Source organism: Aptenodytes patagonicus, chromosome 1 (genome assembly GCF_965638725.1).
Source record: "Aptenodytes patagonicus chromosome 1, bAptPat1.pri.cur, whole genome shotgun sequence".
Taxonomy (NCBI): domain Eukaryota; kingdom Metazoa; phylum Chordata; class Aves; order Sphenisciformes; family Spheniscidae; genus Aptenodytes; species Aptenodytes patagonicus.
Genome location: NC_134949.1, coordinates 17,877,079 through 17,903,805, shown reverse-complemented (window position 1 = coordinate 17,903,805; position 26,727 = coordinate 17,877,079).

Sequence of the window (26,727 nt, the reverse complement as noted above, 5' to 3'; positions counted from 1 at the left end):
TGGGCCCCTCTTCCCTCTAGGGCTTTGTCCCATGGCACTCTACCAAGCAGATCCCTGAAGAGGCCAAAGTCTGCTCTCCTGAAGTCCAGGGGAGTGAGCTTGCTGTGCGTCCTCCTCAGTGCCCTAAGGATCTTAAACTCCACCATTTCATGGTCACTGCAGCCCAGGCTGCCCTTGAGCTTCATATTCCCCACCAGACCCTCCTTGTTGGTGAGAACAAGGTCCAGTGTAGCACCTCTCCTCATTGGTTCCTCTGCCACTTGGAGAAGGAAGTTATCATCGACGTATTTCAGGAACCTCCCAGATTGCTTATGCCCTGCTTTGTTGTCCCTCCAACAGATGTCAGGGTGGTTGAAGTCCCCCATGAGGACCAGGGCTTGTGAGCATGAGGCTGCTCCTATCTGTCTATAGAGGACCTCATCCAATCTGTCTTCCTGGTCAGGTGGCCTGTAGCAGACCCCCACCATAATGTCACCTGTCCCTGCCTTGCCTTTAATCCTGACCCATAAGCTCTCGGTCGGCTCCTCATCCATCCCCAGGCAGAGCTCCATGCACTCCAGCTGGTCATTGACATAGAGGGCGACACCCCCTCCTCGTCTCCCCTGCCTGTCCTTCCCAAGGAGCCTGTATCCCTCCATCCCAACACTCTAGTCATAGGAGCCATCCCACCACGTCTCCGTGATGCCAATAAGGTCGTAGCCCTGCAGGCATGCGCACGTCTCTGATTCCTCTTGTTTATTCCCCATGCTACGTGCGTTTGCATAGAGGCATTTAAGTTGGGCCCCCAATGAAGCTCTCTCACTGGCTGGAGTTCCTTTGTGCTGCTCTTCAGGCGCTCTCCTGCTGACCTGTGATCCTTCTCCAGGCTCTGGGCATCTATTGCTGGTCCTGGCATCAAAGTGGTACGAGTGGGATGGATTGAGGTTCCCCTCCCCCGGCATCTCTAGTTTAAAGCCCTCTTCACCAGCTTGGCAAGCCTATGACTGTCCTGATTTCGGCAGGGAAAGAGTTAATTTCCTTCCTAGTAGCTGGTACAGTGCTGTGTTTTGGATTTAGGATGAGAACAAAGTTGATAACGCACCGATGTTTTAGTTGTTGCTAGGTAGTGCTTACACTAGCCAAGGACTTTTTAGTTTCCCATGCTCTACCGACTGAGAAGGCTGGAGGTGCACAAGAAGCTGGGAGGGGGCACAGCCAAACTGGCCACAGGGACATTCCATACCATGTGACGTCATGCTCAGTACATAAACTGGGGAAAGCTGGCCGGGGGGGCCGCTGCTCAGGGACTGGCTGGGCATCGGTCAGCGGGTGGTGAGCAATTGCATTGTGCATCGCTTGCTTTGTGTATTATTATTATTATTATTATCATATTATTATTATTATCATCATTTTATTTCAATTATTAAACTGTTTTTATCTCAACCCACGAGTTTTTCTCACTTTTACTCTTCCAATTCTCTCCCCCATCCCACCAGGGGAGGGGGGGGAGTGAGCGAGCGGCTGCGTGGTGCTTAGTTGCCGACTGAGGTTAAACCACGACAGTCCTTTTTGGTGCCCAACGTGGGACTCGAAGGGTTTGAGATAATAACAGATTAACCGGAGTGTATTAAGGAACTTATATCTGTTAATAGTTGTGGGTCACAATGTTGGTTTCTCTGTTCTCGATATTGATTTGTATAATCTGCATCATGCTCTTTTTCCTGCTGTACATGTTAAAGATTGGTGTTGGGTTTTGCAGTTTGCTGTGGTCTGCAGCGATTAGTGATGTCTCGCTTGAGAGGTTTGTTTTTAGAACATTGACCTTGACGTTAGTGTGGTATATAGGTTTCGCAATGAAGCTGTTACTGTACCACGGAGATCATTTCGTGGAGACAACTAGCAATTGCAGTAACTTTTCTGAGAGTTTTTTTATGGAGGAAATTGAACAGCTGTCCACCTTGCCTGGTCTCTCGGAGGACCCCTCTGTTGTGGGGTTGCTGAAGGTCGAAGACCAACAGGTGCCAATCACTACCACCACGGTGCACCAGCGGCAATATCACACCAACCGAGACTCCTTGATTCCCATTCATGAGCTGATTCATCGACTGGAGAGCCAAGGAGTGATCAGCAAGACTCGTTCACCCTTTAACAGTCCCATATGGCCAGTGCGGAAGTCTAATGGAGACTGGAGACCGACAGTAGACTATCGTGGCCTAAATGAAGTCACGCCACCGCTGAGTGCTGCTGTGCCAGACATGCTAGAACTTCAATATGAATTGGAGTCAAAGGCAGCCAAGTGGTATGCCACAGTTGATATTGCTAATGCGTTTTTCTCAATCCCTTTGGCAGCGGAGTGCAGGCCACAATTTGCTTTCACTTGGAGGGGCGTCCAGTACACGTGGAACCGACTGCCCCAGGGGTGGAAACACAGCCCTACCATTTGCCATGGACTGATCCAGACTGCACTAGAACAGGGTGGAGCTCCAGAACACCTGCAATACATTGATGATATCATCGTGTGGGGCAACACAGCAGGAGAAGTCTTTGAAAAAGGGAAGAAAATAGGCCAAATCCTTCTGAAAGCCGGTTTTGCCATAAAACAAAGTAAAGTCAAGGGACCTGCACAGGAGATCCAGTTTTTAGGAATAAAATGGCAAGATGGACGTTGTCAGATCCCAATGGATGTGATCAATAAAATAACAGCTATGTCTCCACCAACTAGCAAAAAGGAAACACAAGCTTTCTTAGGTGTCGTGGGTTTTTGGAGAATGCATATTTCAAATTACAGTCTGATTGTAAACCCTCTCTATCAAGTGACCCGAAAGAAGAACGATTTCAAATGGGGCCCTGAGCAACGACAAGCTTTTGAACAAATTAAAGGGGAGATAGTTCATGCAGTAGCCCTGGGGCCAGTCCGGGCAGGACAAGATGTAAAAAATGTGCTCTACAGCGCAGCCGGGGAGAACGGCCCTACCTGGAGCCTCTGGCAGAAAGCACCAGGGGAGACTCGAGGTCGACCCCTAGGGTTTTGGAGTCAGGGATACAGAGGATCTGAGGCCCGCTATACTCCAGCTGAAAAAGAGATATTGGCAGCATATGAAGGGGTTCGAGCTGCTTCAGAAGTGATCGGCACTGAAGCACAGCTCCTCCTGGCACCCCGACTGCCGGTGCTAGGCTGGATGTTCAGAGGGAGGGTCCCCTGTACACATCATGCAACTGATGCTACATGGAGTAAGTGGGTCGCACTGATCACACAACGGGCTTGAATAGGAAACCCCAGTCGCCCAGGAATCCTGGAAGTGATCATGGATTGGCCAGAGGGCAAAGATTTCGGAATATCGCCAGAGGAGGAGGCGACGCGTGCTGAAGAGGCCCCAGTGTATAATGAACTACCAGAAAATGAGAAGCAATATGCCCTGTTCACTGATGGGTCCTGTCATCTTGTGGGAAAGCATCGGAGGTGGAAAGCTGCTGTATGGAGTCCTATGCGACAAGTTGTAGAAACGGCTGAAGGAGAAGGTGAATTGAGCCAGTTTGCAGAAGTGAAGGCCATCCAGCTGGCTTTAGACATTGCTGACCGAGAAAAGTGGCCAGTGCTCTATCGCTATACTGACTCATGGATGGTGGCAAATGCCCTGTGGGGGTGGTTGCAGCAATGGAAGCAGAGCAACTGGCAGCGCAGAGGCAAACCCATCTGGGCTGCCGCATTGTGGCAAGATATTGCTGCCCGGGTGGAGAACCTGGTTGTAAAAGTCCATCACGTAGATGCTCACGTACCCAAGAGTTGGGCCACTGAAGAACATCAAAACAACCAGCAGGTGGATCAGGCTGCTCAGATTGAAGTGGCTCAGGTGGATCTGGACTGGCAACATAAGGGTGAATTATTTATAGCTCGGTGGGCCCATGACACCTCAGGTCACCAAGGAAGAGATGCAACATACAGATGGGCTCGTGATCGAGGGGTGGACTTGACCATGGACACTATTGCGCAGGTCATCCATGAATGCGAAACATGCGCTGCAATCAAGCAAGCCAAGCGTTTAAAGCCTCTCTGGTATGGAGTATGATGGCTGAAATACAAATATGGGGAGGCCTGGCAGATCGATTATATCACACTCCCACAAACCCGCCAAGGCAAGCGCCACGTGCTTACAATGGTGGAGGCAACCACCGGATGGCTGGAAACATATCCTGTGCCCCATGCCACTGCCCGGAACACTCTCCTGGGCCTTGAAAAGCAAGTCCTATGGCGACATGGCACCCCAGAAAGAATTGAGTCAGACAATGGGACTCATTTCCGAAACAACCTCATAGACACCTGGGCCAAAGAGCACGGCATTGAGTGGGTGTATCACATCCCCTGTCATGCACCAGCCTCTGGGAAAATTGAACGATACAATGGACTGTTAAAGACTACGCTGAGAGCAATGGGTGGCGGGACGTTCAAACATGGGGATACACATTTAGCAAAGGCCACCTGGTTAGTCAACACTCGGGGATCTGCCAATTGAGCTGGCCCTGCCCAGTCAGAACTTTTGCGTACTGTAGATGGGAATAAAGTCCCTGTAGTGCACATAAAAAATATGTTGGGGAAAACAGTCTGGGTTATTCCTGCCTCGGGCAGAGGCAAACCCATCCGTGGGATTGCTTTTGCTCAAGGACCTGGGTGCACTTGGATAATGCGGAAGGATGGGGAAGTCCGGTGTGTACCTCAAGGGGATTTGATTTTGGGTGAGAATAGCCAATGATCTGAATTACGTGATGTTAAGTGCTACATAATATTATATGCTGTACTAATGATATTACAATAAGAATCACCCAGACTAATGAAGAATAACTTCAGTGAAACCAAGCAAAGCACAGTGATGATGGTACCAGAACTGACTTCAACATGAAACAATCCAACACCACATACCATCTCCATCTTTCCTGCCCTGGAAGATTATTATGACAGATGGAGCCCGAAGTCATGGACTAAATGAACCCACCGAACATTTTAGAGGGATGGCCCACAGACGAAGGGAATGATTTCTCTGTGTGTGTGTGTGTATATATATATATAAAAAAAAGGGGGTGGTGATTAATGAAAATGTACTGGAAAATATGAGACTTGAGCATGACGCAGATGGTATAGAATAAGGGGTGGATATTGTCCTGGTTTTGGCAGGGATAGAGTTAATTTCCTTCCTAGTAGCTGGTACAGTGCTGTGTTTTCGATTTAGGATGAGAACAAAGTTGATAACGCACCCATGTTTTAGTTGTTGCTAGGTAATGCTTACACTAGTCAAGGACTTTTTAGTTTCCCATGCTCTACTGACTGAGAAGGCTGGAGGTGCACAAGAAGCTGGGAGGGGGCACAGCCAAACTGGCCACAGGGACATTCCATACCATGGGACGTCATGCTCAGTACATAAACTGGGGGAAAGCTGGCCAGGGGGGGCCGCTGCTCAGGGACTGGCTGGGCATCGGTCGGCGGGTGGTGAGCAATTGTACTGTGCATCACTTGCTTTGTGTATTATTATTATTATCATATTATTGTTATCATAATCATTTTATTTCAATTATTAAACTGTTTTTATCTCAACCCACGAGTTTTTCTCACTTGTGCTCTTCCAATTCTCTCCCCCATCCCACCAGGGGAGGGGGGGGGAGTGAGCGAGCGGCTGTGTGGTTCTCAGTTGCCAACTGAGGTTAAACCACGACAGACTCTAATGAATAATTTGCAGAGCACATGGAATGAAGCTTATACCTTGCTGGTAATGCACATACATGAATTCTTTAGCAGTATTATTTTCACAGAAGATTAATAATTCAAGGATTAATGTATTGCTTTAATATGGCTCTTCCCTTGACATTCACTTAATAAAAACACAAATCATTGAGTGTTAGAATAACACAACAAATATTTAACACTAACTTTCAAGCGCATTGTTCCCTGCTGATTTTACCAATGGGAATAATGCCTGAGAGAATTTATTCACTTGATATGGCCTATCAGGAGTATAAAAATGCCTCAGACTAAGAAAAAAGTTGTAATATATGCCTATATGTTAAGGAACAAAAAAAAGGTGGAATGCATTGGTAAGAAAGACTATAATTCTTCTCTGGCTATATTTAGAATTGTTTAGTAGGAAGAATTTTAAAAACATATGTATTGTCCATAGGAGTTTTTGGCTGTATCAAACCATTGATTTTAAAGCAGAATTCAGACTATTACAAAGGCATTATATTACATTTTTAGTTTCTGCTTTTACATTTTTGCCCTCTTTAATGCCCTGTCCTCTTATCTTTCTTTTTTTTTATTTAGCCAATAATGACCCAGGATATTATTTCCCATCAAAATCCACAGTGTTTGTGAGAGCAGAAACGCAGTCTTCTAAAAGAACTATAAATCATCAGTGTTAATCTTATAGAACAATTAATATTTTACAGGATGTTAATACGATAGAGGCAATAAAACTCAATAGAATTTTTCTAATTACTCTACATCTTTTGCATTTTGAATTATACTAAGCTTCCAAAACATAAGAAATGTCTTCTGTATAAGAATAACATTCTATGACATATTGTTACAATTAGCGCTGTTTCCTTCTTTGACATCCTACTTCTCATTAGGCTAAAACACTGTTCAGATTTGATATTTCTTATAATAAACTTGGCTTTATAGAGTTTAACAGAACCTGGAATAATAAAGTCAATCAATCCCTAATACAGCTCTGTGATATTGTACAAACTTTATACCTTTCCTCTGGTGTTCTGTTTAAACAAAAAGAAGTCCAAAAAATCCTTGTTTCCTCTCTAACTCTCTTAAGTTAAATATACCCCACTGGAGACATGGAAGGTAAAGTCAGTGGTACAGCCCATGTAAAGGGAATTCGGGGTGATGCCTTGCATGTGTTTTCTTTTTTTTTTAGCTATTAATATAGATACTAATGAACAGATTGCTTCTCATGAAAGGACTGGCACATGTTCATCTCAATATTTGCACTCCTTAAGGAAGGACCATAAATGAAAAAATGTAAAATACTTTATTATTTTTTTTTAGCATTTACACACCAAACATACAGTGATGTATTCATTTGAAGACAATTACTTGCTTTGTATATATGTTTCATAGTTATATGATATATCATTACAATATGGTATGCTTTGTGTGCCATACCCAGGTTGAAGCCAAAGACGGATAGACTTGACTTGAGTCACACATTGCAAAATTATATATGTTTTAATCCCTTTCCAATAAGAAGGCAATTCAATTTAGCACCACTATAAACTTCATACCACATTAAACCAGGACCTTCACCACATACAGCAAAACTGAGATCAAGCTCAGGTAAAGAGGACCACTTGCAGGGATGAGGATTTTTCTCAAAATGTAATGCTGGAGAGACAGCATTATTTGCTTCATCATGACAAGTATTAGTACATGTCCGACATTAAACGCATGGTCAGTGTTCTACAGCTAGAATTGCTGTACTTTTAGTACCTCTTCATTGACTTGACTGATACACTATGCATGCGTAGGCACAAAAGAAAGGTAAAGCTCTTCCATGGACAATTAACTATATTACTCTGCTTTTCATGCTATAGTTGCTACGTTACTTCACACTGTTCAAACATTCTCAGGAAGTTATCATTTTGCCTTTAAAAAAACAGTTGGCCTTATTATTTTTAAGCCCTTCTCATACTGAAATTGATTTCTGGCCATTAAGTCATTAATTCTTAAGTCAGCCTGGACAGATACAAGTATTGTTGCAACTACTTTACAGTTGAAGAAACTGAGCTTAAGGCTCAGCTTAAGGTGAACAGCCTGAATTGCAGAGATGCTGCTACTCAGATATTACATTAGCTCCTGAAACCAACGGAAAGTGTAAGTGCAACTTCTGAAAGGCCATAAGTGAGTTGCCTGAGGCTACAGAAGCAATCATTTTTTGGGGTGGGCTTAGAGTACCTTTACTCAGAGGAGGATAAAATCTTACTGTTTATGAATAATGCATGGCTCATGTTCAGTATTTCTATCAGGACATCTTAAAGTGCTGAACAAAGGGTGCCAGTGTAATTCTTCACATTTTATAAATGACAAAACAGAAAATCAAGAAAGGGCCAGTCATATGTCTTAGTTTACCCACCTGACTGAGGGTGGACTACAGGTCCCTTGAGTCCTTTGACTGTTACAAAGTACTGACACCCTTAAAGAAACTGTCAAGGGAAGTAGTAAAGTGATGACGTTCAGCAGGTTTATGCAGTGGCTCTTTTCATAATACATATTTCCATTTCTTTCTCAAAGGATTTGGAAAGACTTAAAAATTACATTAAATCTTTATTAAATGTTTCCTCGTTAATCTATCATATTACTTTAAACATTTCCCTAATACAGTCACATCCTATTAGTAACCAACCACCCTCAATTCAATAGAAAAAATGTTTTCTCGTATTGACAGTGTTTTTATTGAATTAGTGGAGATGATTAATGGTAGTGTAACTCAATGGAAGCAGCTACTCAAATGTTGTTTAGACATCCTAGCCTTGCAAGGGAACTTATTGTTCAAAATCGTATTTGTCATTGCTTGACAACAAAACAGCCCAAATGTCAACATTTCTTGTAGACATCCATAATCGAAACATGGTACTTGTTATCTTTATATGTTGCAACCTACTTTATAATATACACAGAAGAAAAGTGCAACAAAAGGTAAAGAAGTTCACCCATTAAAATGCTCCTTTTTGTCCCTGAGGATTTTCAAAGATTTTTGGTATCCGCTCAAGGATAGAGGCAATATCTTGGATAAGAGCAGCAGAGCAATGAAGCAGTTCTATCCAGCTATTTAACCATTTGTTCCATTTTCAAGGGAGGTGTGATGAAAAGCCTGTAGGCACATATTTGTTTAGCAGTTATGTTTGGGGAGATGGAGAATTTTCCCCTGAATTCATCATTAGCTAGGCCACTCAAGCATAGCTATTTTTGTGTATCAAAGAATAGGCTCTTCAACTGAAAACTAAGAGTTTTTTTTTTCCTCAAACATATTACAAATGTTTCAGCAAATACAGTAATAATATTTCCCATGGTTATTATAAAGAATATATTTCATGAGTATAAATTAATTACAGCTGATCTGAACCCTGACAATAGACACAATATTAATTAAATCTTGCTCCCATCCCACCCCAAAAGTTAAGTCTACATATAAAATCAGAGATTAACTTGATGCTAATGTTAGGCTTTAAGATAAATTAATATATTTGAAGCCACTTAGAAATGAGTAAATATGGTGAGTTAAAAACAAAAACAAAATGAAAAGGGAAAATACAAGCAAACAGCAAATATAGGTAAAAAAGAACCACTGTTCTTTTCATTTTTCTTTGTTACTCTCAATTTCTTTGCTGTCATAAAAGGGACTGTTTCTGCCCTATTTGACCCCACTTTCCAGTGGTTTTGATAACATAACATTCATGAGTGTGACATCAAACCTTACTTATTTTTGTACCAGGGTAGCTGGAAAGCTGAGTTTCCCTCAGCTGCATTATTATGTTTTCCATGGAAAAATTTGTGAACATGTGCCCAAATTTTATGTCTTTCTTTCAGCAACACTTTTCTCTTCCACCTTTGTAATCTTTTCAATGGCATATAAGCACTCAATGTTTTCTTCCAACACCAGCAGACACAAATTTGATTACAAGAACAATAAAAATGAGCACCATGTCTAGGAAACACCTGGCACTTGCCTTTTCCCGTTCCCAGTTACAAACCTGGCTCTGTTTACTGCTGTCTGCTTTCCAGCTCTTTGACATGCCTAGGGAATTAGACTTGTCAGATTTGTCTGAATCAAGCCTGTATCGCACTGGTCTCATCTCTTGGGCCCTGTAGGTATCTCTGAAAAGGACCCATTCTCCTTGCACTTTGTAAGCTGAGCAACCCACATTTCCAGTGGGATACCTGACTGGAAATCCAGACTGGCCTTATCAAAAGCAGATGACTGGTAAGTCTGTCTAGTGATGGGTAAGGCACAACTAGTTAGAATAGGACAGCATTAAAGTACAAGGTGCTTGGGGCTTCTCTAAAAGTTGTTGTGATCCTGAGGGCTACTTTTTTGCAAAGTATACAGTCATTTAGACCTGTACAAAGAGATTCCAAAATATGATCTTTCTGATCTGATAGTTTTAGCAAACTCTCTGAATGGGGGTAGATGATACACACATTGTTTGGAAGTGGGTCCAAAACTTCACTTCTTTCCCTGCTTCTCAAGCTCTGACTCTGGTGATGCAGGGCAATTAGCTAGTAATATGACTAAAGGACCCAATTTTGTCCCCATGTTGTATGTAACTTTATTCAGATTGCTCTCATCCGGGTGCTGGTCAGCTGAAAGTTGCTAGTGTCAGTGGAGAGTGAAGGTAGAGCTGGCTATTGGCAATGGATTACCAGAACATGAGACAGGGCAATTTCCTAATTCACTTGAGATTCTTCCCTGCTATTTCATTGGGGCAGTTATTCACAGACTCATGGTAATAACCTGCATGAGTTTTGAAGTCTAATTACAAATTTAAGCAACAGAGTAGCAAAAGTTATTACATCTGGAACTGTAATCATTGAATCATAGTTACAGAGCAACCAGATAGCCTTTGCACAAGCACTGTGGAGTCCAGTCAGTGGAGTCACTGTAAACATGCATCTCCTTAAAAAAGAGGAGATGCTGCATAACAATGCATATTTCTAGACTTATACAGGGGAAACCTGATGGACAAAAATATTCCCTGAGTTAAACTAGATTCAAATAAAAAGAAAAGGATCAAAAAAAGAACATGACTATACTTAAAAAGAAATTAGAAGTGTCATTTTCAGGACAATTTCTGATATTCCAATGTACAAAGGACTTTTTAAACAAGGAAATACATAATTATATGTATAACCGTTCACACAGTGAGCTGAAAAGTTCAGTATCTTATATTTATGGTTTTGGTAACCTAGAAATACTTTTTCTTGACACTGACCTGTGATTTTCGTAGTTCATCCTAAATCAGATTAGTCTTTTCTGAAACACCAGATGGTATTAATTAAGCAGTTGTAAAAGTTTGACAGAACCTTTACAGTGTGTTACTAACTCCCTCATAAAAAAAAGCATTTTATGATGTGTAATTTCACTGCTTTAAGCAAGTCTGTTAAAAATTCAGTGAGCAGATAAGACTTTCAGATTTTAGAATTTTATTAAATACTTCTTACGCTCTTTTTTTTTTTTTGATTGGCACTACATCTTTTAAAGAGATTTTTCCCACTCAATTTTGACCTTTGAACTGTTCTGCACAGCTAGTATTATGTAAACAAAAGGCTACTCAAAGGGGAAGACAATCAGTCTTACGCTACTTCCTTCAAAAATCTGCATATCTCTTTTTGAATCTGCATAATGCACCACAGATATGTATTAGAAATAATGAAGCACAGTATTCTACTACTGTATGCCTCTGTTGGTAGATCTACCTTGGGACCTCATTAGTATGTGACTCTCTTGCAGTCAGCGAATGTACATCTCAGAATGTTATAACTCTCTGAAAAACTAGGGAAAAGTAAGAGCTGAGTATTGTTCTTTTTTTCTTGTTCTTGTCAGTGGCAACAGAGCTAAATTCAAATTGGTCCTTGCTGATCCCCAGTCAATAGGATTAAAAAACCTCCTAAAAATAGCTTAGTATAAGATGCATACACATAAGGAACCTAATATGATTCGACTTACACCCACTCAGTGACAATTCTCATAGTACTTACTAGACAAAATTGCATGGACAAGAAGAATAAGATACTATATCATTAAAAGAAGTTACCATAAGTGCTTAGACTAACACATGACTAGAATAAGTTCCCCCTTCCCAGTCACTCCCCCAAATCTAAAACATGGGAGAAACATAAATCATGAACTCATAGAATTGAACCATAAATTGACAGAGTGACTTAGGTCAGAAGACACTTCTGGACGTCTCTAGTCCAGCCTTCCCTCTCCCCTGCTCCCAAACTCAAAGCAGGGACAACTTAGATCATATAGTTGGGCTTTGCCCAGTCAAGGTTTTAGTATCTCCAAGAATGGAGAATATCTCTGTGCAACCTGTTCCTGTGTTTGAACACCTGATGTTGATCTTTTTTTCTTAATTTTTAATCAGAATTTCCTTTTTTGCAACTTGTGACCATGGCTTTTTGTCCTTTCTCTGTGCATTTGCAAGATGCTCTACCTCCTTTATAGCCTTCCTTTAAGTGGCTGTAGAGAACGCTAAGTCCACCTTCAGTATTTTCTTCTCCAGGCTAACCTAAATCAGTTGACTTCAGCTTCTGTGTTGTGTGTTCAACCCCCCGACCATCTTGGTGGTATCTGGGGGACTCACTTCAGTATGTCCAGTCTTTCTTGCACTGGGGAACGCAAAAGTAGACTACAAATATGGCTAGCAGAATATCTATTTCAGAAAATTTGTTCTGAATCTGAAAATTTCACTTCAGTAACTGAATCCAGTCCCTTTGATGTTGCTTGTCACTTAGTGTTACCATCAAAGCTTGTCTATTTTGTCTGTAAAGAATCTTAGCCCTTATCCATCCATGTTAGTCTAGATCGCAGACTCAGTCTTGCACAGGTCTTCGCATATGCATTTCAAGTAGGATCCTAAAATAGGAGTCAAATCCACTACCACACCTTCTGTCCTCTCCTATGTGCAAAAGGGCACACACAAAGAAAGGAATTCCTATTGTCTGGTTCTGATAAAACTTAAGTTCCTATACTGGAAGCTTATGTTCTGTATACAGTCAAAAGGGAGAAGTATATTTTCAAAGAAAGCTTAAATTAGTGTGTTCCCTCTCACTAATATTTGAGTTCAGGATCTTTGGATAAGCATTTGAATTACATGCTCTTACATAGATGGTGATGTCTAATAAGCCTCACAATTAATAGAGGATGACTTTTTTGCCAAATATTAACCAAAAATGTAGTAATCTCAAAACTATAAATATTCTGGCTGGAGAAAAAGGCAAACATATACAAATCTGGACTGAAACGAACAAATGAACAAAAAACATTCTGCCATAGAAACATATTTATCCAGCATGCCACTGATCAAGTATAGAATCTGTATGTTTAATGCCTTCCTCTTTTCAAAGGGCTTTAAACTACTCTCTATGAGAAGTTTGTAAGCATCAGTCTACAAGATGCTCTGAGGCTGAAGGATATAGAAGGACTTTAAGACAAGAATATACTCAATCTCTCACCTTTGGAGTTAAGGCAGAAGAGGAGATTGGCTCAGCAGCCCTGTGAGTAAGGCACCCATGCAACAGGGCAGAGCTCCGGGTCTCCAATCCCTGCCCCCAGTAGCTGCTCATGACTTACACAATTGCAGAGGGATGATGCAAAACAGTGTCCTCCTGCCTGATGGTTATGTCGCTCTCCAGAGTGATGAGCTTTAAAATCCCTTTAGACAGAAGTAAAATTTAAAGTCAAGCTTTCCACATATTGGGTCTATGCCAGAAACTGGACTGGTAACTGAAAGAGAGTCCTGTTACCATTACCACATTCTTCCACACTTTTGGCTTGAAAGTCTGTCTAAAGAAAACCAGTTATTCACAAAGCCAACCTCATATTACTAAGTCACCTGAATGTACCAGGGCTGGACCTGTCTATGTTTTATATCGCTAAATACAGTCTCAGTAGTTAGGTGTTTTAGTTGCTTTCCATTCTGTTCCTTCTCTAATTATTTTTCAATTTTGGTCTTAAAAGTGAAGACTCTGACTCCCCACTACGACAGGGAGGTGGGGAAAAAAACCCACATCAATAAACTCTAATCTCAAACTCTTTTTTCACAAGAAACAGTAGTCTCCTCACACTTCACTGCTTTTACAGCCCTTATTAAGAGAACTGAGAATTCAGTATGTTTGATTTATAATTGGAAATCATAAACTATAACATTCACCTGCTGTTCATACACACAAATGAAATGGTACAAGGCAGTTTCATCACTCAACATAATAATTGGCATGAACCAGCTCTGGTATGCAGCATTCAGATCCCTAAGGTCCACTAACAAGTTGCTGTAACTACATGCAGCTGTAGAGGAAAAAAAAGGGAAAAACAACACAGCATTTTTCATATCACAGTTGTTTTGATTAATTCATGTGGGGGAAGCAGAGAAGTCTGCCTTGGGTTTTGTCCTGATCCTACAGATGTTACTGTAAAGTGAAGATGACCCCACTGATGTTAAGGCCTCAAACTAGCCTGCAAATGATACTAGAGAAGAAACAATTGGAGAGTAGCAACATTCTTTACCAAAAAAAAGGGCCAAAAATAATGTAAGTGATCTCATAGTCATCTACCCATCTAGAGTGTAAATTGCACTATTGAAATTTGGTACTTCAGCATACAGAAAAATTAGGTTTCTTTGTTTTTAAGCTACCAAACTTTGAAAAATAATCCAAATTAAGTCTCCAACTCATTGTTAATTCTTGCCCAAGCAGAGAAAGGACTCAATTCAGTGGAATACTTAGGCATGTATATGACTTGAAACATAGCACTGAAGTCTATTCATGCTAAAGTTATTCTTGTTCTTTAACATTCCCTGCACACACAAAAAAAAAAAAAAAAAAAGAAAACCAAACCAAAACCCCAAAATTGTGGCTGCTGTTACTTGAAATGTTGAAAATTCTCATGAAATTTCACTGACTATGCTGCATTCCTGTGACTTATTGTTCCTTGGTAAGGCTTGTGGTTAAGAATGCCATAGAACAGTACATACAGAAAATAAGTGTACATTAAAAAAAAAAAATATTTAGCCCTCTCTAAGATTTTCTTTTCCCTTCTCCCAGTGTTACTGAAATATAAGGGATTGCCCTGGTTTTGGCACGGATAGAGTTAATTTCCTTCCTAGCAGCTGGTACAGTGCTGTGTTTTGGATTTAGGGTGGGAACAATGTTGATAACACACCGATGTTTTAGTTGTTGCTGAGCAGTGCTTACACTAGTCAAGGACTTTTCAGCTTCCCATGCTCTACCGACTGAGAAGGCTGGAGGTGCACAAGAAGCTGGGAGGGGGCACAGCCAAACTGGCCAAAGGGACATTCCATACCATATGATGTCATGCTCAGCATATAAAGCTGGGGAAAGAAGAAGGAAGGGGGGGATATTCGGAGTAATGGCGTTTGTCTTCCCAAGTAACCGTTATGCGTGATGGAGCCCTGCTTTCCTGGAGATGGCTGAACACCTGCCTGCCGATGGGAGGGAGTGAATGAATTCCTTGTTTTGCTTTGCTTGCGTGCACGGCTTTTGCTTTCCCTATTAAACTGTCTTTATCTCAGCCCACGAGTTTTCTCACTTTTACCCTTCCGATTCTCTCCCCCATCCCACTGGGGGGGAGTGAGCGAGTGGCTGTGTGGTGCTTAGTTGCCGGCTGAGGCTAAACCACTACGGGGATTCAAATGATCATTTTTCAAAAATTTTACCATTCATGGGCTGAAATAGGAAATAGTGGAAATTTGGGGGGATAATGAAATCCTTGGGTGGATGTTTAAAAAAAAAAGAAAGTGTAATGTACAGGCAAATGAATACCTGTATTGCCTCTCTTAAGATGTATGGGAGATGATGTGATACAACTTGATTCCTCTCTACCATTAACAAAGCTTTTAAGTACATAGTTGGTGGGAATTTTTATGGAACTATGTGTGACTACTCACATATTAAATATGTGAGTGTGTCCTGGTTTCGTCAGGGATAGAGTTAATTTCCTTCCTAGTAGCTGGTACAGTGCTGTGTTTTGGATTTAGGATGAGAACAAAGTTGATAACGCACCGATGTTTTAGTTGTTGCTACGTAATGCTTACACTAGCCAAGGACTTTTCAGCTTCCCATGCTCTACTGACTGAGAAGGCTGGAGGTGCACAAGAAGCTGGGAGGGGGCACAGCCAAACTGGCCACAGGGACATTCCATACCATGGGACGTCATACTCAGTACATAAACTGGGGAAAGCTGGCCGGGGGGGCCGCTGCTCAGGGACTGGCTGGGCATCGGTCGGCGGGTGGTGAGCAATTGTACTGTGCATCACTTGCTTTGTGTATTATTATTATTATTATCATCATATTATTATCATAATCATTTTATTTCAATTATTAAACTGTTTTTATCTCAACCCATGAGTTTTTCTCACTTGTGCTCTTCCAATTCTCTCCCCCATCCCACCAGGGGAGGGGGGGGGAGTGAGCGAGTGGCTGTGTGGTGCTCAGTTGCCAACTGAGGTTGAACCACGACAGAGTGATTTGTTGGCTTGAAAACTGGTAGCAATAGATATGCTTTTCTTACAGTCACATGGTATACAAAAATCAGTTAACATACTGGCTCCTCTCAGTTCCACAAAGAAAAGTGCCATTCAGTTCTATAGGAGAAAACTTTTGCCCATGATCTTAGATTCTATCAATTGGGAAGGAAATAATTTTCTGCTCAAAAATTTCTGTCATGAAAGATATAATACATAGACTTCCTGCATCTCAAATAACCATTTCTAAATTTAGCGTAGTTTGTAAAGGGTTATAACAAAAATGCAAGCAGAAAAGATAGAGACATAGCAGTGATTCAGGTAAAAGTAAGTAATCACACTTCGGGAAAAAAAAAAAACAAATAATATTAAATGGTAGCTTTCTAAGGAAACCTCTTCTAGACCATTGTGCTCTTTAGTTTATTTATGGTATAATGATAGGAGGAACACGCGAATAGCTGAAACATAGATAAAGAGCAAATTAAGCTGGCCAAATACTGTGTTATGAGATGAATCTAAGTTATGTGTAAATGCATATGCATTCTTGTAGGTCTATGGAATAGTCTCTGCTAAAAAGTTCAACATTTATGTAAAATTATTAATGGCATCTTTACATAATTCTAGTTATTTCTTTTGCGAAATGCAGGAAAGTGTTGTCATTTCTGATATCACTCTCTAGTAGGACTGGATAAATGTTAACCTTTTTTAAGCAACCGGTATACCTAAGACAAACATGAAAGTAAACGTAATGATGAAAAGCCTTCCCTTTGTTGGAAGGAAATGTTAATGGCTGCTTTTTTTTATCTGTGTATCTAAACCCAGTCTTGTCTAGTGACTTGTTTTTGTAAAGCAAAAAATTGTTCTTGACCTTTCAAACCACTGTGGCAAATGTGCTCTATAACCAGATGTGGGTCAGTGACACTACAATAGAAAAGGGGTGACTGTCATTTACAAAGCTGTTTTTCTTTTACACTTAACACGTTAGTGGTTAAATGAAACTAGTCTGTGACCTGGGGTCTGTATTTTTAGAGGCAGATGAATAATTAGAGTTAGCTGTCTCAAAAATTATTTTTATATACAGCAGCTTAAGAAAGAGAGAAAAAAACACTAAGAGCAATGACAAGTATTCATTTTTAAAGGAAAACTACACATCTTAGGTGACAAAAAAAGGTTCCTTTGTTTGTCCTTGTCTTTTAATCTAAAATACTATATTAAATATGCCCTAAAATATCTACTTTAGAGCTTCTGAAAATAATATGCTTTGTAGAAAGGTGGCATTTGCAATCTTTGCAGTGATTCTTAACCCATCTTGACAATACTCATAATGCCTAATGTCATTTCTGCCCAGACCACTCTGACTAACCCCGCCTACATTGGGACTTTGTCACCTCAAACTCCGCTAGGCTCTAGACAGGGATCAGATTGCTTACTCCCAGTCATAGAATCATAGAATCATAGAATCATTGAGGTTGGAAAAGACCTCTAAGATCATCGAGTCCAACCGTCAACCCAACACCACCACGCACTAAGCCATGTCCCTAAGTGCCTCATCTACTCGTCTTTTAAATAGCTCCAGGGATGGGGACTCCACCACTTCCCTGGGAAGCCTGGTCCAATGTTTAACCACTCTTTCAGTAAAGAAATTTTTCCTCACATCCAATCTAAACCTCCCCTGGCACAACTTGAGGCCATTTCCTCTCGTCCTATCGCTAGTTACTTGGGAGAAGAGACCGACACCCACCTCGCTACAACCTCCTTTCAGGTAGCAGTCATGATCTAATCCTGTAGGTATCTAAACGTACTAGATGCCTTCTTGCCTGTTCTGAAGCTTCTCATTACACCTAACTTCCTTTGCATTAATATGCCCAGAGGGACCCTACTCTGTGATGATAGCAGCCCATCTCTTATCTGGAGCTTCACTGTCTTTAGCCTGGATATCTGTCAATATCCAGAGATACCCCAGAGTTTACAGTGCTCATCATCAGGATTGGAAAGCTTCGATGCCTGTGGGTACCTACCATTTACCAACTCCATATTCAGTTCATTCAGGGTTGGATCACCCTGTGGAGTGATCCCTTACCTTCCTGGCTGACTGGGGGAAATCAGGCATCCCTTTTAAGAATGACTTTTTCTTCTTCGAGGTTTTTAGATGTCCCACCCAAAACCAAATGCTTAAATCTTAAGGAGTCATTTACTATGACCTCCAGAGAAAGGCTCATTGAATGAGCTTCCCTTTGTACCACAGCAAAGCTGCTATCCATGTGATTCTTCATATGAAGCTGCATTCTTGGTTTCTTCTTCTGGGTTCAGAGAAACCATTCTTTTTCAGTCCCACCCCTAAAAAAAAGATGGTTACCACAACACTTCCAACAGAAACTGCAGAAACCTGCAAAATTAAAAAAAAAGGTGTTACAATTTCCATGTCCATATTCTGGTTACCATAGGTCCAAGGGCCCCCAGTTTAGGCATTCATTTCTGCTTCCATTCAACCCCTGAAAAATGTGTGTTTTGGAAGAGGGATAATTCCCCAGTGTCTCCGGCCTAGGAAACAGGACAATAGAGACAATCCTTGAATCTCCAGGGCCACAAATTTACGGCTAAGTATCTCCTGTTAAGAATTTTGAGTATTGTTTGCCATCGCACGTTCCTCTGAAAAGCACTACAAGCAGAACTCCTGTGTCTCCAGAATATCAACCATCTATCCCCAACATCCTGCCTTTGCAACTCAAAAGAAGAGCAATTGCTCTGCGCATCTCAGAAGCTGGGGTTTATTCTAAGTTGGGGGACCAAATACCTGAAAATCATTACTTTTTCCTTCCTGTTATATATTTTTTTTAATTGAAAGTGTAATAATTATGACTTATTTTACAGAGTGAGGAGGTAAAGTAGCATTCTATGTACAAAAGCATCAAAGCTTCACAATCCCAGTTGACAAACACTTTTCAGGGGCTGGGTGGGAATCACAGATTTTCTCTTTAAAGTGGTCTCATCTGCTGACATGGTGCTTGTTCCCACTCTTATTAAAATCACTGGGAGATCTACAGACCTGGGGGAGGGCAGGAATATGCTGTAACTGTGTCCTGCACCATCGTGGTACAGCCCAGAATATGTAAATATATGAGGATATTGAAAAACTAATTTTGATTTTTCTTAATGTTTTTAATTTTATTGTTAAACTTCAGCTTTTTAACATTCACTGGAGATCAGAAATTTCATCACTAACAGCTAACATAGCTAATGCATACCAGAAACCTGACACATTTCCAATTTCCTCACAGTTTTCAATTTCTGTCTTTCTAAAAGAATGGATTAAATGGCTTTAGTCCTGCTGTATTGTGCATCAGCCTACAGGGTTCTTTCGCACTCCCAGCAAAGGCTGAACATATGAAGCTGAAGTCATTCCTGGTGTTGTGTCACTGATTTAAGCAGTTTCTCCAAGAACACATTTGGCCCATCACCTAGTAACTGCAGTTTGGGAAAACAGTCTCCATTGTTTCTATATCAGCATGACCACCGAAAAGTAAATTTAAGCTAGGGAATTGTGAATTGTGGTGATTTCTTTTGTTTATTATCCCTGATAAATACTAAGCTATTCTAAAGACATTTGCAAGTCTATTTATTTATCATTTGATGATTAGGAGCAAATAGCATAACTATTAAAAAGCCTCCCCATTGCTAAATTACTTTTTACATTTTCATTCCATTTATTTTTTACTGTAATTTTTTCTGTCACTTCTCTTTATCCAGAAGCAATGTCCCTTTATCACAAGTTTTAAAGGTACAAAACAAACCAACCAACTAACTAAACAAAAAACAAACCCACAATCAAACTGTAAATTTCCTAATGGCAAAGGCATCATTTTCTTTCCCTTCAAACATAAGGCTTCTACTTTAAAGGTGTGGTACAGCTAGTCTTTAGACCTTGCTTATTGGTCTTGATTTTCCTATTTAGACAGAGTAAACAGTGGGATAAATGGATTTCTGGAATAAAATGGATTCCATGATTTTCCACTTGAAATAGAAGACTTCCATGTGATTTATATAAATACTGGGTTTTCTGTGGCTCTTCTGAATAAATTAAAATTCACTCCATTCTCTAGAAACATTAGTTATCTAGCTGTTGTGAAATGTGAAAGAAACGGGCTTTGTGAGAGTGCTTTTCTAGCAATTCATGCTTCAAGCTCTTGTTGCACCTCATAAAAGGTGATTGCTTTTCTTTTCCTTTAAAGGTTTTGTTTGTAGGTTTGCTATGAATCTAAAGTTTTTTTGGCAGTACAACCAGTTACTTTCCTACTCGGCTGGCCATTACTGCTGAATTAATTTACTGGTCTGAATCTGTTACTGTCCTTAAAGGAAATGCCATATTCTCATTATATCCTTCCATTATCCTAAACATACTGCCATCATTTAGGTTATGTCTGGCTTTAATGACATTTAGTGACATTTCACGTTACTATTACAGTTAGTTATCTACTCATGGTCACAGTCTGTTTCTTTATATGTCTAGGGTTGTTTTAATAAAGCTGTATGGGGACAATGGCTCTATTAGTACTTCTACATAAGTCTTATGTGAACTGTACTGAAGATCTGCAGAATTTTTCCACTGTCCTATGTATATTTTTTTGATTCATTTATGCACAATCCACCAGTATAATTTTCTTTGGAGCCTTTGGGTAAGGTTAGTTCTGCCATGCAAACCAAACATAACTGTCCTCTGTAAGTGTAACCTGCCTGAGAGAATATATTTTTACTATTTGGTAATTATTTTTTAAAAATAGATCTCTTCTAAACTAGGAAAAAATCCCTAGACTTATGGAAACAGCAGTGGCTGTTAAATTCAACAGTGCCTGACAGCTAGATCCTGTCACATAAAGTCATATTTGTCATTAAGTCATATTTGTTTACACACACAAACACACAAACTTCTCCAACTGGTTTGATTTGTTCAAAATTTTAAAGAGGGAATGCTTTTTGAAAACATTTGAAAACCTAATAAGTAAGCTCTGAATACCAGTTTCAGCTTTGTATTTTTTTGTCACACTCACTTGAAAGTAAATGAAACAATCAAAATGGGGATGAAGGTTCAACTAGAAAAACTTGGAATTTATTAAGCATCTTTTTTCTGTAGACTGCACATGCAAAACAACTGAGCTATATTTGACTAACTGTAGCTTAGGACTGTCAGTGCTTTATCTCCCTGGCATTCCTTAGCTGCCAGTAGTGGAAGGCACAATAGGTCCTGGGGGTAGGGCAGTGGATTTGGTCTCAAGATACCCTGCTACTATTCCTGGCCTTGCTAATGATCTACTGTGTGATACAGAGTAAATTACTCCACCTCCCTTTGTCCCAGTGTCCTGAGGATAGCTACATAAAGCATTATGAGATCTAAAGATCTTTGAGTTATATGCTATTATCATTTATTATTTATTCTCTGCTCTTCTGTGAGAGTTTTTTAAAGACATTCTGTACCAACTAACGCACATTTTTCTGAGGCAAGCAATCCACAGTTTTCTGAAGACTCAGGCTGTGAGTACAATGAGACAGCTTTCTTTTGTCTTGTTTCTACAGAGTTCCTGTACAGATAAGTTTCCTACATGAAAATTATGAGCTGATCAGGTACCCAGGTGTATGAGTTTCCAACAGGAAACACAATCTCCCCATTTATTTCTATGCATTTCTAGTGCATCATCATTCAAGGTTGAATATGATGTGCTTGGATAAGCTGAAGCCTGTTTGAAGTTTATTCACACCAACTGCAACAATATGGTAATGTGCTGACTGGTGCAGACTGGAAGCCATCTTCTACCAATAGCTGACACTAAATGCTGTAATGCTGAAGAATTTCTCTATCAGAAACATGCTGCAAACAGTCTTTGAAAAAAAAATAAAAAAATACTTTTACCTTTTGTTTCCAGTGTTATTCCATACTGGATTTTAGATTTTCTTTGTTTGCCAGCCCCAGCTGTTGTTTTTATTAGCTTTCCTCAAAAGCTGGTAATAACACCATGAGGCTTTTTCAGAGCTTTTTCTTTGACTCTTAATGCCCACACAGCTGTAACAAATGCAATGGGTTCTAGTTGTGCGACAGTTTAGTTAGCAACAGAAACAGTACAAAACTTGGAGGTGTACCAAGAAATATTTTCACCTCCATTCTGGTCTCTTTACTTTACTGACTTAGATGGATTTAAAGTGGTACCTGGACTCAAGGATTTAAACAGCCTCGTGCAAGAACTCAAACTCTCTTTGCTTGTGCTCCATCACCCAGATCACCATGCTGGCATGATATAAAGCCCTCCAAGCAGGGCATATTACCTTGGGTTTGGCATGATGCTGACTGTGGCTACAGGTTTGCCCTGGTTTGGAAGGTGGGCTTGGAGCGCGGTCAAGATGAGTTTACGTCTGCCTGCGAATGAGCTGCAAACCCTCCCCCGCCAGCCCCAAAGTTCTCCTGCAGATGGTTGCAGGCATCCTTGCTGATAAGGATCCTAGTGAAGGCAATTGCCAAGGGTGGAAATGGGAAAGGGTAGGGGACCAGCCTGCCACAACCTGCAGCACTGAGAAATTGTATAAAGTGCTGCTGCTTGCAGGCTGGCAGGTGGAGCAACACCAAATCAGGAGGGCAGAAGAGAAGCTTAGCACAGAAATCACTTTGGCACAACTCCTATTCCTATTAGAATTCACACTGCTGTACCTCATCTTTCTTCCTTGGGAAAACCACTACTAGCAACTACAGGACGTTCAGCTTATAGGCATACTGCAGTCTGGGTTTCTTTGCTGCAATTATTACCTCTAGTGTCAGCTGCCACTTAATTCCAGTCATGCTGTTTGGTTCTGCTGAAATCCATCATTAAGATCTTTAAAGTTCCAAACATTTTTTTTTTTTATTTCAATCTCCTAGAAAGTTAAAAAGCAGCAAAGAAAATAAAATATGCTGCTGCTCTTTCATAAAAGCTGTAGCTCTAGCATTTCCTGAAATTTTGTTTTCATAATTTAAGAGACAATATTAAAAAAGGGTAGAAAAGGAGAGGATGGATAGGAAAAGGCTTGCAAGAGAGAATAATGATTTTGCAAGTAGAATCATAGAATCATAGAATCATTAAGGTTGGAAAAGACCTCTAAGATCATTGAGTCCAACCATCAACCCAACACCACCATGCCCACTAAACCAGGTCCCTAAGCGCCTCATCTACACGTCTTTTAAATACCTCCAGGGATGGGGACTCCACCACTTCCCTGGGAAGCCTGGTCCAATGTTTAACCACTCTTTCAGTAAAGACATTTTTCCTCACGTCCAATCTAAACCTCCCCTGGCACAACTTGAGGCCATTTCCCCTCGTCCTATCGCTTGTTACTTGGGAGAAGAGACCAACACCCACCTCGCTACAACCTCCTTTCAGGTAGTTGTAGAGAGCGATGAGGTCTCCCCTCAGCCTCCTTTTCTCCAGGCTACACAAACCCAGTTCCCTCAGCTACTCCTCATAAGACTTGCTCTCCAGACCCTGCACCAGCCTCATTGCCCTTCTCTGGACACGCTCCAGCACCTCAATGTCCTTCTTGTAGTGAGGGGCCCAAAACTGAACACAGGATTCGAGCCTGTGCGGCCTCACCAGGGCCGAGTACAGGGGCACGATCACTTCCCCACTCCTGCTGGCCACACTATTTCTGATACAGGCCAGGATGCCATTGGCCTTCTTGGCCGCCTGGGCACACTGCCCCCTCATGTTCAGCCGGCTGTCAACCAGCACCCCCAGGTCCTTTTCCGACAGGCAGCTTTCCAGCCACTCTTCCCCAAGCCTGTAGCGCTGCATGGGGTTGTTGTGGCCCAAGTGCAGGACCCGGCACTTGGCCTTGTTGAACCTCATACAATTGGCCTGGGCCCATCGATCCAGCCTGTCCAGGTCCCTCTGCAGAGCCTTCCTACCCTCGAGCAGATCAACACTCCCGCCCAACTTGGTGTCATCTGCAAACTTACTGAGGGTGCACTCGATCCCCTCACCCAGATCATTGATAAAGATACTGAACAAGACCGGCCCCAAAACTGAGCCCTGGGGAACACCGCTCGTGGCCAGCCGTAATGATCTTTCTGCAGGTTCACCTACGGAAACCTTGTTATGACTTTTACTTCCTCTAGATAGTCAAGTTCAACCGTCTTCTCAATGGTCTGACAGGGCCAGGGCTGACCCCACCGGGGCCGATCCAAGGACCTCACTAAACCATCCAATCGGTAGTAGCGACAGGCGGTGTGTACAAAGGGCAGGGACTTAATCAATGTGAGCTTATGACCCACACTTACTGGGAATTCCTCGTTCACGGGGAAGAATTGCAATCCCTGATCCCCATCATGAATGGGGTTCAATGGGTTACCCGCGCCTGCTGGCGGAGGGTAGGCACAAGCTGAGCCAGTCAGTGTAGCATGCGTGCGGCCCCGGACATCTAAGGGCATCACAGACCCATTATTGCTCAATCTTGGGTGGCTGAACGCCACTTGTCCCTCTAAGAAGTAGTAAGTAGATCAGGTATAGAAAGAATTCATATTATCAGAAAAATTGATTGCTTGTTCTGTTATAGAGACAGAATTACAGAAGTAACAGATAAGAAAAAATAGCAAATGTGATATATTTCAGTAAGGATTTAATATCACTGACAAAAGGCCTGAGAGTGAGTGTGAATAGGCCTATGAGGCCAGGTATTGGAAGTTACTATTCATTCCAAAGTGGTATCACTTCTTCAGATGTTTCATGGCCAATAGTCCTCATCAAAAGAAAAAAAAAAAGAAACAGAGGTAAAGACTGAGTCCTAGAGTGCCAAATCCTGCCCTGGCCCTATGGACAGTGAATACTATACCAGGGAAAGAGTGTCCATGGACCTAAATATTATGATGAAATCTGCCTAAAAGGAATTTCATTAAGAAAAAAAAAAAAATCTTAAAAAAAAAAAAGCAGTAGAGTATTCACATGTTAGAGTAACTGTACCTAATCCTCCAACTATGACACAAATTCATACTTGTGGACAGCAGATACCTGATTAGCTGCTTCTGCTCTACTGCTATTGTTTCATACTGACTAAGAGAGAACAAAGTAACTCACAATTTTCATTATAAGTAATAGCTTCCTGGTCCCAGTGTGAGGTCCTGACTCATCATCAATATTTTGTTTCCTGCAATTTCTACTGTTCATATGTGTAATTAATAAACATAATGTTGGTGTATTTGGTTGCTATAGAAACCATTATTTCTTTAGCTTCTCCTGAGGATTCTGAGCAAATCTGCAGTAAGTTTGACCCAACTTTGTCACCTTTTTACAGTCTTGAATGAAATAAGTTATGACTCCTGGGAGGAATGTTTGAATTTCTGTCTATGAGCAAAGTTCTATAAATCTACATAGTAATTTGTCCCCCTAGACTGTTACCAAATATAGTCTCAAGACCTTATAAATTATATCACCCAGAGGAATGTTATTAAGCTTTCTTTCATTACATGAAAACAATCAGTGTTGGTAATTTAAATGTGGTTTGCTCGAACTTCCTGTTAATTTAAAAATAATGTAAAATGCAGACAGTCAGTTGGTAGAATAAATAAGGTAAGGACAAATGATACGGAAAAGTCAAGGCTGGACACAACTTCTCTTCCCTGAAATGGAGAATACAAGAATCCCAACAATAATGAAGGTATTTTGTTCTTGTAGCACCCTCCAATGCTGTGAATTTTATAAACATCTGGTCCACACCAACATCTGAGCAATGAGAAGTTTTGCAAGCAGTTCCTGGTATTTTAAAAGTATATGTGGTACACAAATGCATATGTCAAAGTTTGTACAGCACACAAACATAATGTAATATGATGGGGAGGTAAACAGAAGAACTGATGGCTATGAGAATGACAGGGAAAGGGAGTTTAATATATACACCATCAGCACAGACTGGAACACAGGTATATCTCATTCCAAATGAATATCTCAACCTGTAGGTTAGAGAACCTTGCTCACACCCAATAAATCTTTATACACACTGATATAGCTTTAATTTGAGGGAACGAGAGCATCTCCCAGACCACTCTAATACTCACAGTGCCTAAATTAGTGTATTAGAGTACCAAAGTACTGAACTACTGAGAAACGTGTAGAAGAGCTGATAGCTCCTTTCACTGTGGCCATGTTCTGAAAGAAAGTGTAACACTGAATTTTTCTGCGGCACCTGATCTCACAGAGAAGACCTGTTTGATAATATCTCTTGTGAAAGGTATGTGACAGAACCACAATTTCTGGATCTGGGTGAGACTTACACATGAGAGATAGTCACAGAGCTGTTCAGTATGATAAGAAGGCCCCCTCTGGGCCCCTCACTACAAGAAGGATGTTGAGGTGCTGGAGCGTGTCCAGAGAAGGGCAACGAGGCTGGTGAGGGGTCCGGAGAACAAGTCTTATGAGGAGTGGCTGAGGGAACTAGGGTTGTTTAGCCTGGAGAAAAGGAGGCTGAGGGGAGACCTCATCGCTC